General features: G+C 55.9%; 1 protein-coding gene across 2 annotated transcripts in view; it reads right to left on the reverse strand.

Annotated features, from left to right (window-relative positions):
- MAPK4 (mitogen-activated protein kinase 4) overlaps positions 1-15573 on the reverse strand; it is a 78912-nt gene that overhangs the window by 19109 nt on the left and 44230 nt on the right. The gene's annotated exons all lie outside the window — the stretch shown is intronic.

A 15573-nucleotide genomic window follows, 5' to 3' on the forward strand; every position in this document is an offset into this window, starting at 1 on the left:
ATTTGGTGTTTATCACCTTGGTATTGAAGCATCTTCTGTGGAGGACAGATGGCTTTAATAGCACAGATTTGCAGATCATACCTGCAGAGTGGTTTCAGGGCACTGTTAGAGGGCTTGGATGTGGTTACATAAAGCCCAGGTGCACCATCTGACACATTTTGGAGGTTAAGCACTTCAAGTACTTTGCTGAGCTTGCAGCTGTGACCCAACCAGTGTGTGAAGCCCAGGCCAGGGACCTCGGGAGCTCACCCACTCCAACCCCCCCTGCTCCAGCAGGGCACCCCCAGCAGCTTGCCCAGCAGCACAGTGCCCAGGGTGGGGTTGGAAGCTCTCCACACAACCTCTCTGGGCAGCCTGCTCCAGCCCTCCAGCACCCTCACAACAAAGGATTCTCTCCTCCTCTTCAGATGGAACCTCCTGCGTTCCAGTTTGTGCCCCTTGCCCCCTGGCCTAACAATTCTATGAGTCTATGATTTAGCACAACTGCCAAGCACTCAGCAGCTCCCACTGGAATGAAGGAGGTGCCTTCAAGGCTGTAAATGATCATCAGGGATGTCCCAGCAGCCTTGGCCAAGCTCCAGAGGTGCAGTTGCTGCACTGATGTTGGACGTGAAGAGTTGATTTCATCAGGGTAAGTCAGGAATATTCACAGTTCAACAGCAGAACGAAGGAGAATGGAACACAGTGGGACAGGCAAAATAACATGGAATGATGGCCTCAAATCTGATCTGGGTGAACCATTTGGAGGGTTTCAAAATTCAGTAGGAGCACAAAAACCTGAGCCAACATCTCCACCCTAAGGGATATCGTTGCATGGACTGTTTTTCAGCTGCCAATATAATCCCCAAACCCTCCCATCAGAAATGATGCAACCAGGCTGTCAGTTTGCTTCTAGCTCTTTATTGCTCGTGATGCAATGGAGCAAAGATGACTACAAGGCTCTTTACCTCTTTTTTTTTTTCCTGGTCTCTAAGAAAATAAACTTTGGGGGTAGTGGCCCAGAGCAGTTCCTGGATGGTTTTGGTTTTCATCCCTTTCCCAGAAAAGAAAGTTCACTTTCCCTCCAGATTCAACACTCAGCTCAGATGTTTCTCCTCTCTGGCAGCAAGATGCCTTTGAGGAACCTCACTCTCCCCTGCCACGTGAGGTTACTGGTGGGAAGTAATCACAAGAGCATAGAATTGTCAGGGCTGGAAGGGACCTCAAGGCTCAGCCAGCCCCAGCCCCCTGCCATGGGCAGGGACACCTCACACCACAGCAGGTTGCTCACAGCCACCTCCAGCCTGGCTGCAAACACCTCCAGGCAGGAGGCTTCCACCACCTCCCTGGGCAGCCTGTGCCAGGCTCTCACCACCCTCCTGGGGAACAACTTCTTCCTCACATCCAATCTCAATCTCCCCACTTCTAGTTTTGCTCCATCCCCCCCAGCCCTATCCCTCCCTGACACCCTCAAAAGTCCCTCCCCAGCTTGCTTGCAGCCCCCTGCAGACTCTGGAAGGCCACAATGAGGTCTCCTGGGAGCCTTCTCCTCTCCAGCCTGCACAACCCCAACTCCCTCAGGCTGTGCTCACAGCAGAGCAGCTCCAGCCCTCTGCTCATCCTCGTGGCCCTGCTCTGGACACCTTCCAGCACCTCCAGGTCTTCCCTGTTCGAGGGGCTCCAGAACTGGTCACAGAGCTCCAGGTGAGGTCTCAGCAGAGTGGAGCAGATCTGTGATCATGTTTCAAGGTGTCTGACAGGTGCTCTGCCTGGCCACAATATTGGTTGCTGAAACATGAAACTCATCTCCTCCTTCAGGAGGATGATATCCAAACTGTGACCAAGGAGGAGCAATCACACAATGAGTTTTCACGTCTCAAACAACCAACAAAAGCCTTCACATGGATTGAGCATCATGTCCCACTCCAGAGCAGACATCTGGGACCACCCTCCTGGGGAACAACTTCTTCCTCACAGCCAATCTCAATCTCCCCACTTCTAGTTTTGCTCCATCCCCCTATCCCTCCCTGACACCCTCAAAAGTCCCTCCCCAGCTTTCCTGTAGCCCCCTGCAGACACTGGAAGGCCACAATGAGGTCTCCTGGGAGCCTTCTCCTCTCCAGCCTGCACAGCCCCAAATCTCAGCAGCAGTTCTCATTGTCCTTCCTCTTTCTGTGGCCCATCACTCTGTGCCTGTCATCTCCCTGATTTCATAACCCAGATCTCTGGGTCACCCACAGCCAAGCCTGTTGGAAAGAAGCAACCTGGAGCTTCTCTCCATCCAACTGACACGTGGACCATACAGCTGGGAACAGCCCCACAGCACTCCACTGCTGGGCCCTGAGTTATTGCTCCTCTTCCAGGTGAGGCTGTTTGGGGCTGTGAGCAACCTGTTCTCACAGTCTCACAGTATCACCAAGGTGGGAAGAGACCTCAAAGATCATCGAGTCCAACCTGTCCCAACAGACCTCAGGACTAGACCATGGCACCAAGTGCCACAGCCAATCCCCTCTTGAACACCTCCAGGGATGGGGACTCCACCACCTCCCTGGGCAGCACATCCCAGTGATGAATGACTCTCTCTGTGAAGAACTTTCTCCTCACCTCCAGCCTAAACCTCCCCCGGCACAGCTTGAGACTGTGTCCTCCTGTTCTGGTACTGCTTGCCTGGGAGAAGAGACCAACCCCCACCTGGCTACAGCCTCCCTTCAGGCAGTTGTAGAGGGCAATGAGGTCACCTCTGAGCCTCCTCTTCTGCAGGCTAAGCAACCCCAGCTCCCTCAGCCTCTCCTCCCAGGGCTGTGCTCCAGACCCCTCCCCAGCTTTGTTGCCCTTCTCTGGACACCTTCCAGCATCTCAACCTCTTTCCTGACCTGAGGAGCCCAGAACTGGACACAGGACTCCAGGTGTGGACTCAGCAGTGCTGAGCACAGGGCACAATGACCTCCCTGCTCCTGCTGGCCACACTATTCCTGATGCAGGCCAGGATGCCATTGGCCCTCTTGGCCCCCTGGGCACACTGCTGGCTCATGTTTAGGCAGCTGTCAATCAGCACCCCCAGGTCCCTCTCTGTTTGGCAGCTCTCAGCCACTCTGCCCCCAGCCTGTAGCTCTGCCTGGGGTTGCTGTGGCCAAAGTGCAGCCCCTGGCACTGGGACTTGTTGAATGCCATCCTGTTGGCCTCTGCTTATCTGTCCAGTGGGTCGAGGTCCCTCTCATTGCAGGTGTCCCTGCTGACTGCAAGGGGGTTGGAAGGGATGACCTTGAAAGGTCCCTTCCAACCCTAGCCACCCTGATTCCTTAGGGGGAAAACACTAGGAAGGGCTGAAGGAAGGTTTGACAACCAAGGGCTTTTCTGACCTAGCCTGAGGTCCTGCAGGGGGAGAGGCAGGAGGTGCTCCCCAGTGCTGAAAGGCTTGTCCAGCCTCCACACCTGCATCTGTCCTGCTTCCATGGTCACTACACACACAGTCTAGACCTTTATTTTGATAAAATACTTAAGATCCTGCCCTACCACCTGGAGGAGGCTCATCCTGGGGTCGTTCAGCCTGGAGACCCACAGTCTCCAGGGAGACCTTCTGGTGGCCTTCCTGTTCTTAAAGGAGCTTTGGAGAAAGCTGGGGACGGACCCTTTCTGAGGGCCTGTTGTGGCAGGACAAGGGGTGAGGGTCTGAAGGGAAAAGAGGGAGATTCAGAGTGGAGGGAAGGAAGAAATGTTTGACACTGAGGGTGGTGAGAGCCTGTCCCAGGCTGCCCAGAGAGATGCTAGGAGCCTAGAAGCAAGCTGGGGACAGAGTTTTTCTGAGGGCCTGTTGTGAGAGGCCAAGGGGTGATGGTTTGAAGTGCAAGAGGGAGATTGAGAGTGGAGAGAAGGCAGAAATGTTTGAGGCTGAGGGTGGTGAGAGCCTGTGCCAGGCTGCTCAGAGAGATGCTAGAAGCCCCATCCCTGGCAGTGTCCCAGGTGAGGTTGTTTGAGGCTCTGATCAACCTGCTCTGGTTGGAGATGTCCCTGCTGACTGCAGAGGGGTTGGACTGGATGAGCTTTGAAGGAGCCTTCTAACTCCAAGCCTTCTGTGACTCTGTGGTGTAGATTGTCAGTTCCTATGGAGAAATATCACCACAGCTTTGGGAGCCAGGATCACACAGGCACTGATCCACCTAACCCTGGCTTAGGTATGGGTTCACAGTGCCAAGATATGGACAAGGGTAGCAGCTACACCAGGAGGAAGGCCTTGAGCACTTCCATCACCTAGGCAAGGCATGGGCTTTAAGCATGAGAACTTCACCATTTACCAGGATCCAACCAGACAGAGAGCAATACCAAGAGCAGAAGCCTATTAATCAAGTTCTAATTGAGGTGGAACGTGCCTCTTCACGACAAGGCCCTGGGCATTCAGCACAGCCCTTTCTGAACTGAGCCACCACTGGAATCACTTCAAGCCCCACTGTAGCAGAGTCAATTTACACCCAGAAATAGTCTCAAGCCCAAGGCTGGCTCTCCAGCCATCTCCTGAGGGTTCTTTAGTGACTTCCAAGCAGGATTTTTCCTGCTCCTCCTGCAGCTCAGGCAATCTATGAAGGTGATCGATTCACCACAAGCAGCAAGCTGCATCAAACAGCAGAGGAAGGGAGCTGCAAAAGGAAAGAAAAATGAAGGTTTCTCTACTCACAGTCTCACAGTCTCACCAAGGCTGGAAGAGACCCCAAGGATCATCAAGTCCAACCTGTCACCACAGACCTCATGACCAGACCATGGCACCAAGTGCCACATCCAATCCCCTCTGGAACACCTCCAGGGACGGCGACTCCACCACCTCCCTGGGCAGCACATCCCAATGACGAACGACTCGATAGGGGAAGAACTTTCTCCTCACCTCGAGTCTAAACCTCCCCTGGCACAGCCTGAGACTGTGTCCTCTTGTTCTGGTGCTGCTTGCCTGGGAGAAGAGACCAACCCCCACCTGGCTACAGCCTCCCTTCAGGGAGTTGTAGAGGGGAATGAGGTCTCCCCTGGACCTCCTCCTCTCCAGACTAAGCAACCCCAGCTCCCTCAGCCTCTCCTCGTAGGGCTTATGTTCCAAACCCCTCACCAACTTCATTGCCCTTCTCTGGACACCTTCCAGCAGCTCAACCTCCTTCCTAACCTGAGGAGCCCAGAACTGGACACAGGACTCAAGGTGTGGCCTAACCAGTGCAGTGTACAGGGGCACAATGACCTCCCTGCTCCTGCTGGCCACACTGTTTCTGATGCAGGCCAGGATGCCATTGCCCCCCTTGGCTGCCTGGGCACACTGCAGGCTCCTGTTCAGCCTACCATCAACCAGCACCCCCAGGTCCCTCTCTGCCTGGCTGCTCTCAGCCACTCTGACCCCAGCCTGTAGCTCTGCCTGGGGTTGCTGTGGCCAATGTGCAGAACCTGGCACTTGGATGTGTTCAATCTCCTGCCCTTGGCCTCTGCCCATCTGCCCAGCCTGTCCAGGTCCCTCTGCAGAGCCTCTCTACCCTCCAGCAGATCAACTCCTGCCCCAGCTTGCTGTCATCTGCAAACTTACTGCTGATGGACTCAATGTCCTCATCCAGATCATCAATGAAGATGGTAAAGAGCACAGGGCCCAGCACTGATCCCTGGGGCACACCACTGGTGCCTGGCTGCCAGCTGGATTAACCTGGTTAATTCTGTGTTCTGTAACAACCCAGCTGGGGTCACAGCAGGGAGGCTCAGCACCACCTGCACCGAGCCAGGGGCAGCTGCTCCAGGGCTGAACGTGGAGGGTGGTCCTGGGCCGAGTCCTGAGCAACCTCCCACCTCCTCACCTCCTTTGAAGACCTCCTCAGGGTGACCCACCTGGGAGTTTTATCCTTTCACTGGGTGAGCTGGAAGCTATTACATTTTTGAGCTGCTGCTCAAATACCAAAACAAAAAGGAAGGAAGGGAGGACTTCAAAGGTTTGAGGATGCTCTGGAAGCGATTTACCACCAGATCTCGCCCCAGAAGAGCTGCTGCACCCTTCCTAGTGTGGAATTCCCACCAATTAACTCTGGTAATTAATGCAGAGGCAGGGAGGGTCCACTGGCAGTCTCATGCAGAGGCTTCCAAGCAGTGTGGGGCAGTGCCCCTCCTGCCCACCAGAAGCTGAGGGTGCTCAGGGGAGGACAGCATCTCACTGCTGCACCCTCTGCCGTGCCCAGACAGGGGGCAGAACACCCCTGAAATCCCACTGGGACACAAAGAGCTCTGTAAGGGCAGAAGGGTGGGGATGGGGGCAAGGCTGGGTGGGTGGGTGGGTGAGTGGATGGGTGGATGGATGGGTGGGGTAGGTGGATGGGTGGGTGGGTGGGTAGATGGATGGGTGGGTGGGTGGGTGGATGGGTAGATGGGTGGGTAGGTAGGTGGGTGGGTGGATGGGTAGGTAGGTAGGTGGGTGGGTGGGTGGGTGGGTAGGTAGGTAGGTAGGTAGGTGGGTGGGCGGGTGGGTGGGTAGGTGGGTGGGTGGGTGGGTGGGTAGGTGGGTGGGTAGGTAGGTAGGTAGGTGGATGGGTGGGTGGGTGGGTGGATGGGTAGGTAAGGTGGATGGGTGGGTGGGTAGGTAGGTGGATGGGTAGGTAGACGGGTGGGTGGGTGGGTGAGTGGATGGGTGGATGGGTGAATGGGTGGGTGGGTGGGTGGATGGGTGGGTGGGTGGGTGGATGGATGGATGGGTGGATGGGTGGGTGAGTGGATGTGTGAGTGGATGGGTGGATGGATGGATGGGTGGGTAGATGGATGGGTGGGTGGGTGAGTGGATGGGTGGGTGGTGGGTAGATGGATGGGTGGATGGATGGATGGATGGGTGGGTGGGTGGGTGGGTGTGTGGATGGGTGGATGGGTGGATGGATGGGTGGATGGATGGATGGATGGATGGGTGTGTGGATGGGTGAGTGGGTGGATGGATGGGTGGGTGGGTGGGTAGATGGATGGGTGGATGGATGGATGGATGGGTGGGTGGGTGGATGGGTGTGTGGATGGGTGGATGGGTGGATGGATGGGTGGGTGGGTGGGTGGATGGATGGGTGGGGGGATGGGTGCATGGGTGGGTGGGTGGGGGGATGGGTGGGTGGATGGATGGGTGGGGGGATGGGTGGGGGGATGGGTGGATGGGTGGGTGGGGGGATGGGTGGATGGGTGGGTGGGGGAATGGGTGGATGGGTGGGTGGGGGAATGGGTGGATGGGTGGGTGGTGGGTGGATGGATGGATGGGTGGATGGGTGGGTGAGTGGATGTGTGAGTGGATGGGTGGATGGATGGATGGGTGGGTAGATGGATGGGTGGGTGGGTGAGTGGATGGGTGGGTGGGTGGGTAGATGGATGGGTGGATGGATGGATGGATGGGTGGGTGGGTGGGTGGGTGTGTGGATGGGTGGATGGGTGGATGGATGGGTGGATGGATGGATGGATGGATGGGTGTGTGGATGGGTGAGTGGGTGGATGGATGGTGGGTGAGTGGGTGGATGGATGGGTGGGTGGGTGGGTAGATGGATGGGTGGATGGATGGATGGATGGGTGGGTGGGTGGATGGGTGTGTGGATGGGTGGATGGGTGGATGGATGGGTGGGTGGGTGGGTGGATGGATGGGTGGGGGGATGGGTGCATGGGTGGGTGGGTGGGGGGATGGGTGGGTGGATGGATGGGTGGGGGGATGGGTGGGGGGATGGGTGGATGGGTGGGTGGGGGGATGGGTGGATGGGTGGGTGGGGGAATGGGTGGATGGGTGGGTGGTGGGTGGATGGATGGGTGGTGAGTGGATGTGTGAGTGGATGTGTGAGTGGATGTGTGGGTGGGTAGGTGGTGGATGGGTGAGTGGGTGGGTGGGTGGATGCAACCTCTGAGGACATGAAGGCAGCAACCAGAGTATGGTGGTCGAAGGCAGTGAGGTGTGGGGCTGGCAGGACCATGAGACTGCAATGGGGAGGGCATTGCAGAGTGCTCTGATGATGAAGGTGAGATGCTTGTCCTCAAAAGGAGGTGGTCCATGAAGAGGCAAATGTTTTGCATAAGGATGATGACCCCATGGTGTCTGGAGCTTCCCTTATCTTCTCTTCCCACTTTCATCTGCTCACCATTTTGGCATTAAATCATAGAATCATTGAACTGCAGTGTGTCTTGGGTGGGAAGGGACCTTTAAAGGTCATCTAGTCCAAAGCCCTGCACTCAGCAGGGACATCCCCAGCCACAGCAGGTTGTTCACAGCCCCCAAACAACCTCACCTGGGATGCTGCCAGGGGTGGGACATCTCCCCCCTCTCTGGGCAGCCTGGCACAGGCTCTCACCACCCTCAGCCTCAAACATTTCTTCCCTCTCTCCACTCTCAATCTCCCTCTGGCACTTCAAACCATCACCCCTTGGCCTCTCACAACAGGCCCTCAGAAAAACTCTGTCCCCAGCTTGCTTCCAGCCCCCTTCAAGCACTGCAAGGCCAGCAGAAGGTCTCCCTGGAGCCTTCTCTCCCCCAGGCTGCCCAAGGCCAACTCTCTGAGGCTGGAGCCTCCCAGCAGAGCCCTTCCAGCCCTGCCAGCATCGCTGTGGCCTCCTCTGGCCCTGCTCCAGCAGCTCCCTGCCTGTGCTGAGCACTGCAGAGCTGCCCCAGCACTGCAGGGGGGGTGTGAGCAGAGCCCAGCAGAGGGGCAGAATCCCCTCCCTGCCCCTGCTGCCCACCCTGCTGGGGCTCAGCCCAGCACAGGGCTGGCTCTGGGCTGGCAGTGCTCAGTGCTGGCTCATGGCCAGCTCTGCACCCCCAGCACAGCACTCACAAATCCTGCTCCACAGGGCTTCACCCCCCAGACTGAAGTGGTACTGCAGATTGCCCTGACCCAGGTGCAGGACCTTGCACTTGGCCATGGCAAAGTGTTCAGACCACACACCAGAGTGACTGAGGAAAAAGGAGTTCATGTGGAGATGCTCTAAAGGGATAAACTGCAGGATCTGGGGATAGATAAACTCCTGGGGACAAAAAGGGCAGGAGGAAGAGAAAGGAGCCTGCACAGCTGGGTGGGGAGACATCAGGGACAGGGTGACAGGAAGAGAAAGGTGCACAGGATCATCTCCTGAGGGTGCTCTCCTGTTAGACCTGATATTCTCTGCCCTTAAGAGGTGTTTGCAAGCACATGTGCTCCCAGGGAGATCAGATCTGAGGGCTGAAAGTCAAGCCATTTGGTGTAAACCACCTGTGAAGGTGCAAACCCAGACCTGGATGTGACCTTGGCAGCCTGAAATTCATCACAGAATGGCTCAGGCTGGAAGGAACCTCAGACAAGCTCACCACCATGGGGCAAGGGACCTGATTCAGCTGCTCAAGGCCTCATCCAGCCCCAGGGACTGAACACCCCCAGGGAGGAGGCAGCCACAACCTCCCTGGGCAGCCTGTGCCAGAGTCTCACCTCCCTTGTACTCAAGTACTTCTTCCTAAGCTCCAATCTAACCCTACTCTCCCTCAGCTTCAAACCATTCCCCCTTGCCCTGTTGCTGGACACCCTTCTGAGAAGTCCCTCTGCAGCCTTTCTGTGTGATCCCTTCAGGCACTGGAAGGCAGCTCTGAGGGTCTGGAAGCCTGAAGCACACAGGTGCCCCCATGCTACTCTTCCCACATGCAGGAAGAGATTTCATCAGGCAACACCCAGCAGTGGGAGAAATGCAGGCAAAGCTGCTCTGCTTCAAAGCTGGTGAAGGCCAGCACCCCACTGTGGTCCAGGGCATCTCCCAGAGCTGGAGAGCTCTCCCTTTTCCCACCCAGCTGCCCCAGTGAAAGGGCTGCCTGCTGCAAGCCATTGTGAGCAAGGCACACAGCAAGCAAGGGCTGCTCTTCAGATGGTATGTGCTTTTCCAAGGGGTGTTTAAAACCCTGCTCACAGCCTGCCACAGTCACTAGTTGCCATTCGAACAGCAGGATGCTTTGGGGTTCATTGGGACAGAAGAGCTGTGACCTTTCAGATGAGCAGCCACACACAACCTGCAGCTCTTCCCCTTAGCAGAACCAAGACACCAGCCTGAACATATTCCAGATACAAAACTTTAGAAGTGGGGAGAGGGGGGGGAAATAAATCCATGTGCTTAATACAGCCCTTCCTCACCACAAAGGCTTGCAAGAGAACACCACAGAATCACTGAGTCCCAACATGGTGAGGTTGGAAGGGATGTCTGGAGCTCACCCAGCACAACCCCCCCTGCTCCAGCAGGGCACCCCCAGCAGCTTGCCCAGCAGCACAGTGCCCAGGGGGGGTTGGAAGCTCTCCACACCAGGACACTCCACAACCTCTCTGGGCAGCCTGCTCCAGCCCTCCAGCACCCTCACCACAAACAACTTTCTCCTCCTGCTCAGATGCAACCTCCAGGGTTGCACTTTATGGCTGTTAGCTGTTGTCCTGTCCCTGGGCACCACCAGAAAGGTGCCTCTTGCCCCCCAGCCTTTCTCTCTTGCTGAGCATTGCTCAGCTCCCCTCTGGGGCTGCTCTGCTCCAGGCTCCACAGCCCCAGAGGCTCTCAGCCTTTGCTCCTCACTCCCAGAGCTGCTCCAGGGCCCCTCAGCAGCTTTTGGAGCCTCTGCTGGACTCTCTCCTGTCTCTCCTGAAGTGGGGAAGCCAGAACTGGACACAGTACTCCAGATGTGGCCTCACTACATCAGAGTAGAGGGGAAGGAGAACCTCATTTGGCCTGCTGGCCACACTCTTCTTTCACAGAGTCAGAGAACTGTTTGGGTTGGAAAAGACCTCTGAGATCATGGAGTCAGCCCAACACCCCCATGGCTACCAACCCATGGCCCCAGCTGCCATGGCCACAGGTTTCTTGAGCACCTCCAGGATGGTGACTCCTCCACCTCCCTGGGCAGCCTGCTCCAATCCCTGGCTGTTTTTCACAGTGAATTTTTCCAGCAGTTCTCTGTCTCTCTTGACCTGGGGAGCTCAGAACTGGACACAATCCTCCAGATGTGGCTTCACCAGGGCAGAGTAGAGGGGAAGGAGAACCCACAGGGGTAGCTCTGCACTGCCCTCAGAGGTTTGGACCTGCTGGGTCTTACATCCATTAATCAGCCAGGGAGAAGGGTTTCATCTGCTCTTGGGCAGCACCTCCTGGTAGGACCAACTACTTGGGGTGTAAGAATCCCTGCTCTGCTCAGTGCTGGTCAGCAGTGGGGTGAAACACAGAAATGAACTGGATTTTTGGAGGAAAAAGAGCTGGAAATCAAAGGTGGGACTGACCCAAGCCTCATGCAAGCCCCTTGCTGTCATACCTCTGCCTTTGCACTGCCCATCACCCAGCCTTGGCACACTGAGTCCTCCCCATGGCCAGAAGCCACAAGTCACTGACATGATTTGTGGTGCTGGCTCCTCACTGCAGGGCTGCTATTTTCAGCTCTGCTCTGGAGCTGTGTCCAGCTCCCTCTGCACAGTCCTGGCTTTTTTGCACTGATGCTCCAACCTCCCAGCCCTGGGAGGAAGCTCACACCATGGCACAATGGAAATGAGAAGAAACTTCTTGAGTGGAAGGGCTCCCAGACACTGGAACAGGCCTCTTAGGGAGGTGGTTGAATCCCCATCACTGGAAGTGTTTCAAAGAGGCAGAGATGTGGTGCTGAGGGACTTGGTTTAGCACCAGACCTGGCAGAGATAGAGATAATGGTTGGACTCAATGATCTTCAAGGTCTTATCCAAACAAATTGATTCTGTGATCTTGCAGAGTTGAGTCCAGCAGCCCTGGCCATCCTCCTGACAGCTCTTTCCCACTCTCCTGGCTGCTAAGGTGATGGAGGTGCTCCTTACACCAGTGGCTTGCTATATGCACTGCCTTCTTTGCAGAGGTTTCCTCCTTGGGATAAGCCTCCAAAGGCAGTTGACCTTAAAAACCACCAAGCCCCACACTTCAAACCCCAGGAGCCTCCTGCTGAGCTGGGTTATAGATAACTGGTGAGGAAAGGAGCATACAGGGGGGCAAGCAGCAGTGACAGGGACCCCACACTCACTCCCCAATGTCCCTTGCAACCTTCTTCCTTTTCCCCAGGCACTTTTTCTCCCCAGAGCCCAGACTCAAAACCAGAACACAGGGCTCAGCTTCAGGACCACAACGTCCTCTGTTCACCATCCTTTTCCCCCTCCCCTTCACTGCTTCTCTACACAAAGCAACAAGGCCCAAATCAGAGACATGTTGGGCAGAAACCCACCTGGGGAGGGCATTTAAACCTCAGCAGAGGTGCAGCAGCAGGTCCCTGGGGACACAGAACTCATCCACACAAACAACCAGCTCAAGAAAATAGATTTTCAGCTCTTCACAGTACCAGAGAGCAACTCTAACCAGCAGCCAGACTGCACCCCGTCTGCTGGTGCAAGCCACATGATACTTTGCTTTCTCCCAGGACCCTGTGGATCCACAAGCTCATGAAGCTTCCACCACGTTCCTCCACTGCTCAAAGGCTCCAGCCTGGAGGGCAACTTGCATGAAGCATCTGCAGCTCCCTTCAAAATCCATTAGCATCAGGTCTCTGTGTTATGGAGACTGCCCAACCACTCCCCTTGCCTCCCTCCCTCCCACCCTGCCTGCACAGCCACTGCTCCCACCTGGAGCTGCTTCACCAGGAGCTCCCAGCTCCAACCTTTCCTTCTTTAGAGCCAGGAAGAGTCCCCAGCAGCTCCACCATGGTGGCCTCCACCCTTTATGGAGGAGCCCATGGAGAGGTCCCTAATTCCTTGTTAGAAAGCATCTCTTTGAGGGGGTTTGAGCCCTTCTCAGGCAGGTCAGAGAATAATCCAAAGGTCTGGGTTGGAAGGGACCCTCAAAGGTCATCTTGTCCAACCCTTCTGCATTCAGCAGGGACATCTCCAACAAGATCAGGTTGCTCAAGGCCTCATCAAGTTTGATCTTGAATGTCTCCAGGGATGGGGCCTCCACCACAACTCTGGGCAACCTGTCCCAAACTTTCATTATCCTCATTGTGAGGAGCTACCTCCTAATGCCCACTGAAGAGAAGCAGCTGACAGCAATGGGAGAGGAAAACTAATTCAGACTTCCCAAAGAAGGGACAAATTTCCCCTACTCAAGGCCAAGTATTTGTTCTCCTGCATTTTGCTCCACTCCTCCTTTCCCTCCTTCTCCACCCCAGCCAGACTGTCATGAGAAGGACAAGACCACAGGAAGGACATTGAGGAGCTGGAGCAGGTCCAGAGCAGGGCAACCAAGCTGGGGAAGGGTCTGGAGAACAGGGCTGGGGAGGAGCAGCTGAGGGGCCTGGGGCTGTTTAGTCTGGAGAAAAGGAGGCTGAGAGGAGACCTTCTGGCTCTCTACAGCTCCCTGAGAGGAGGCTGGAGCCAGATGGGATTGGTGTCTTCCTCCAAGGAACAAGAGACAGGGCAAAAGGAAATGGCCTCAAGTTGCACCAGGAGAGGTTTAGGTTGGAATTTCTTCCCCAAAAGGGTTGTCCAGGCCTGTCCCAGGCTGCGGAGAGCAGTGGTGGAGTCCCCATCCCTGGAGGGGTTTCCAAGCTGTGTAGATGAGGTGCTGAGGGCCATGGTTTAGTGCTGGGCTAACAGTTAGACCTGATGACCTTAAAAGGTCCCTTTGAACCACAATGATTCTGTGACTGTGTAATTCCAGGAAGGTGTGCATGGACCATCATTTTCTCCATCATTTTCCTCCAGCCCTGGCTCACTGGAGAGGTCCCAGGTGACTGAAACTGGCCAATGTGGTCCCCATCCACAAGAAGGGACGGATGGAGGAACCTGGAAACTCCAGGCCTGGCAGCCTGACCTCAGCGCCAGGGAAAGTGATGGAGCAGATTATCCTGGGGCAATAACTGCACCTGAAGGATGGCCAAGGGCTCAGGCCCAGCCAGCATGGGTTTAGGAAGGGCAGGTCCTGCCTCTCCAACCTGATCTCCTTCTATGATCAGGTGACTGCCTGGTGGATGTGGGGCAGGCTGTGGATGTGGTCTGCCTGGGCTGCAGCAAGGCCTTTGACACCGTCCCCCACAGCAAACTGCTGGCCAAGCTGTCAGCCCCTGGCTTGGATGGGAGCACACTGCGATGGGTTAGGAACTGGCTGGAGGCTGAGCCCAGAGTGGTGGTGAATGGTGCCACAGCCAGCTGGCAGCCAGGCACCAGTGGTGTGCCCCAGGGATCAGTGCTGGGCCCCATCCTCTTTAACATCTTCATTGATGATCTGGATGAGGGGGTTGAGTCAGTCAGCAGCAAGTTTGCAGATGACACCAAGCTGGGAGCAGATGTTGGTCAGTTAGAGGGCAGAAGGGCTCTGCAGAGGGACCTCGACCCACTGGACAGATGGGCAGAGGCCAACAGGATGGCATTCAACAAGTGCCAGTGCCAGGGGCTGCACTTTGGCCACAGCAACCCCAGGCAGAGCTACAGGCTGGGGTCAGAGTGGCTGAGAGCTGCCAAACAGAGAGGGACCTGGGGGTGCTGATTGACAGCTGCCTAAACATGAGCCAGCAGTGTGCCCAGGGGGCCAAGAGGGCCAGGGGCATCCTGGCCTGTATTAGGAATAGTGTGGCCAGCAGGAGCAGGGAGGTCATTGTGCCCTGTGCTCTGCATTGGTTAGGCCACACCTTGAGTCCTGTGTCCAGTTCTGGGCCCCTCAGTTCAAGAAGGACATTGAGAGACTTGAAGGTGTCCAGAGAAGGGCAACAAGGCTGGGGAGAGGCCTTGAGCACAGCCCTGTGAGGAGAGGCTGAGGGAGCTGGGGTTGCTTAGCCTGCAGAAGAGGAGGCTCAGGGGAGACCTCATTGCCCTCTACAACTACCTGAAAGGTGGTTGTAGCCAGGAGGGGGTTGGTCTCTTCTCCCAGGCACCCAGCACCAGAACAAGGGGACACAGTCTCAAGCTGTGCCAGGGGAGGTTTAGACTTGAGGTGAGGAAAAAGTTCTTCCCTGAGCGAGTCGTTCGTCATTGGGATGTGCTGCCCAGGGAGGTGGTGGAGTCGCCGTCCCTGGAGGTGTTCAAGGGGAGATTGGACGTGGCACTTGGTGCCATGGTCTAGTTGTGAGGTCTGTTGGGACAGGTTGGACTTGATGATCCTTGGGGTCTCTTCCAACCTTGGTTATACTGTGAGACTGTGATACTGTGACCAATGGATGGGAGCACAGGGAATGCCCAGGCTGGGGGGGCTTGGAGGGTTCTGGGCATCCCCTGCCCCAAGCAGGGGCAGCTTTGGGGCACCCACCAGGCTGTCTCCAGCCACTCACAGTTATGTCATTATCTAAGCATTTAAGTAACACAGAACAAAAAATGTTATTTGGATCTTGACCTCAGATGACAGAATCTGAGATCAAGATGACTACATCTTGTAGTCTGAGATGACTACATCTCTCCTTCCCTCCGATTGTGCAAGTGGAATTTGGGTAGAATGGGGTTTTTGAGAAGCTGGCTGGCACATAAGTGAGGACCAGGAGATAGATATATGTGATACAAAGCAATGAAAGACACCTGATTGGCACTTGAACCCTTCCTGGGCCCTGCTTTGCAGCACTGGAGAGCCCTGGGTGCACTTGGAAGAGCTCTGCCCAGAGGCTTTGACTGAGAAATGCATCCTGGCTTGGGGCAGACAGGACAACCACCAGCA

Source organism: Dryobates pubescens, chromosome Z, assembly GCF_014839835.1.
Source record: "Dryobates pubescens isolate bDryPub1 chromosome Z, bDryPub1.pri, whole genome shotgun sequence".
Lineage (NCBI taxonomy): Eukaryota > Metazoa > Chordata > Aves > Piciformes > Picidae > Dryobates > Dryobates pubescens.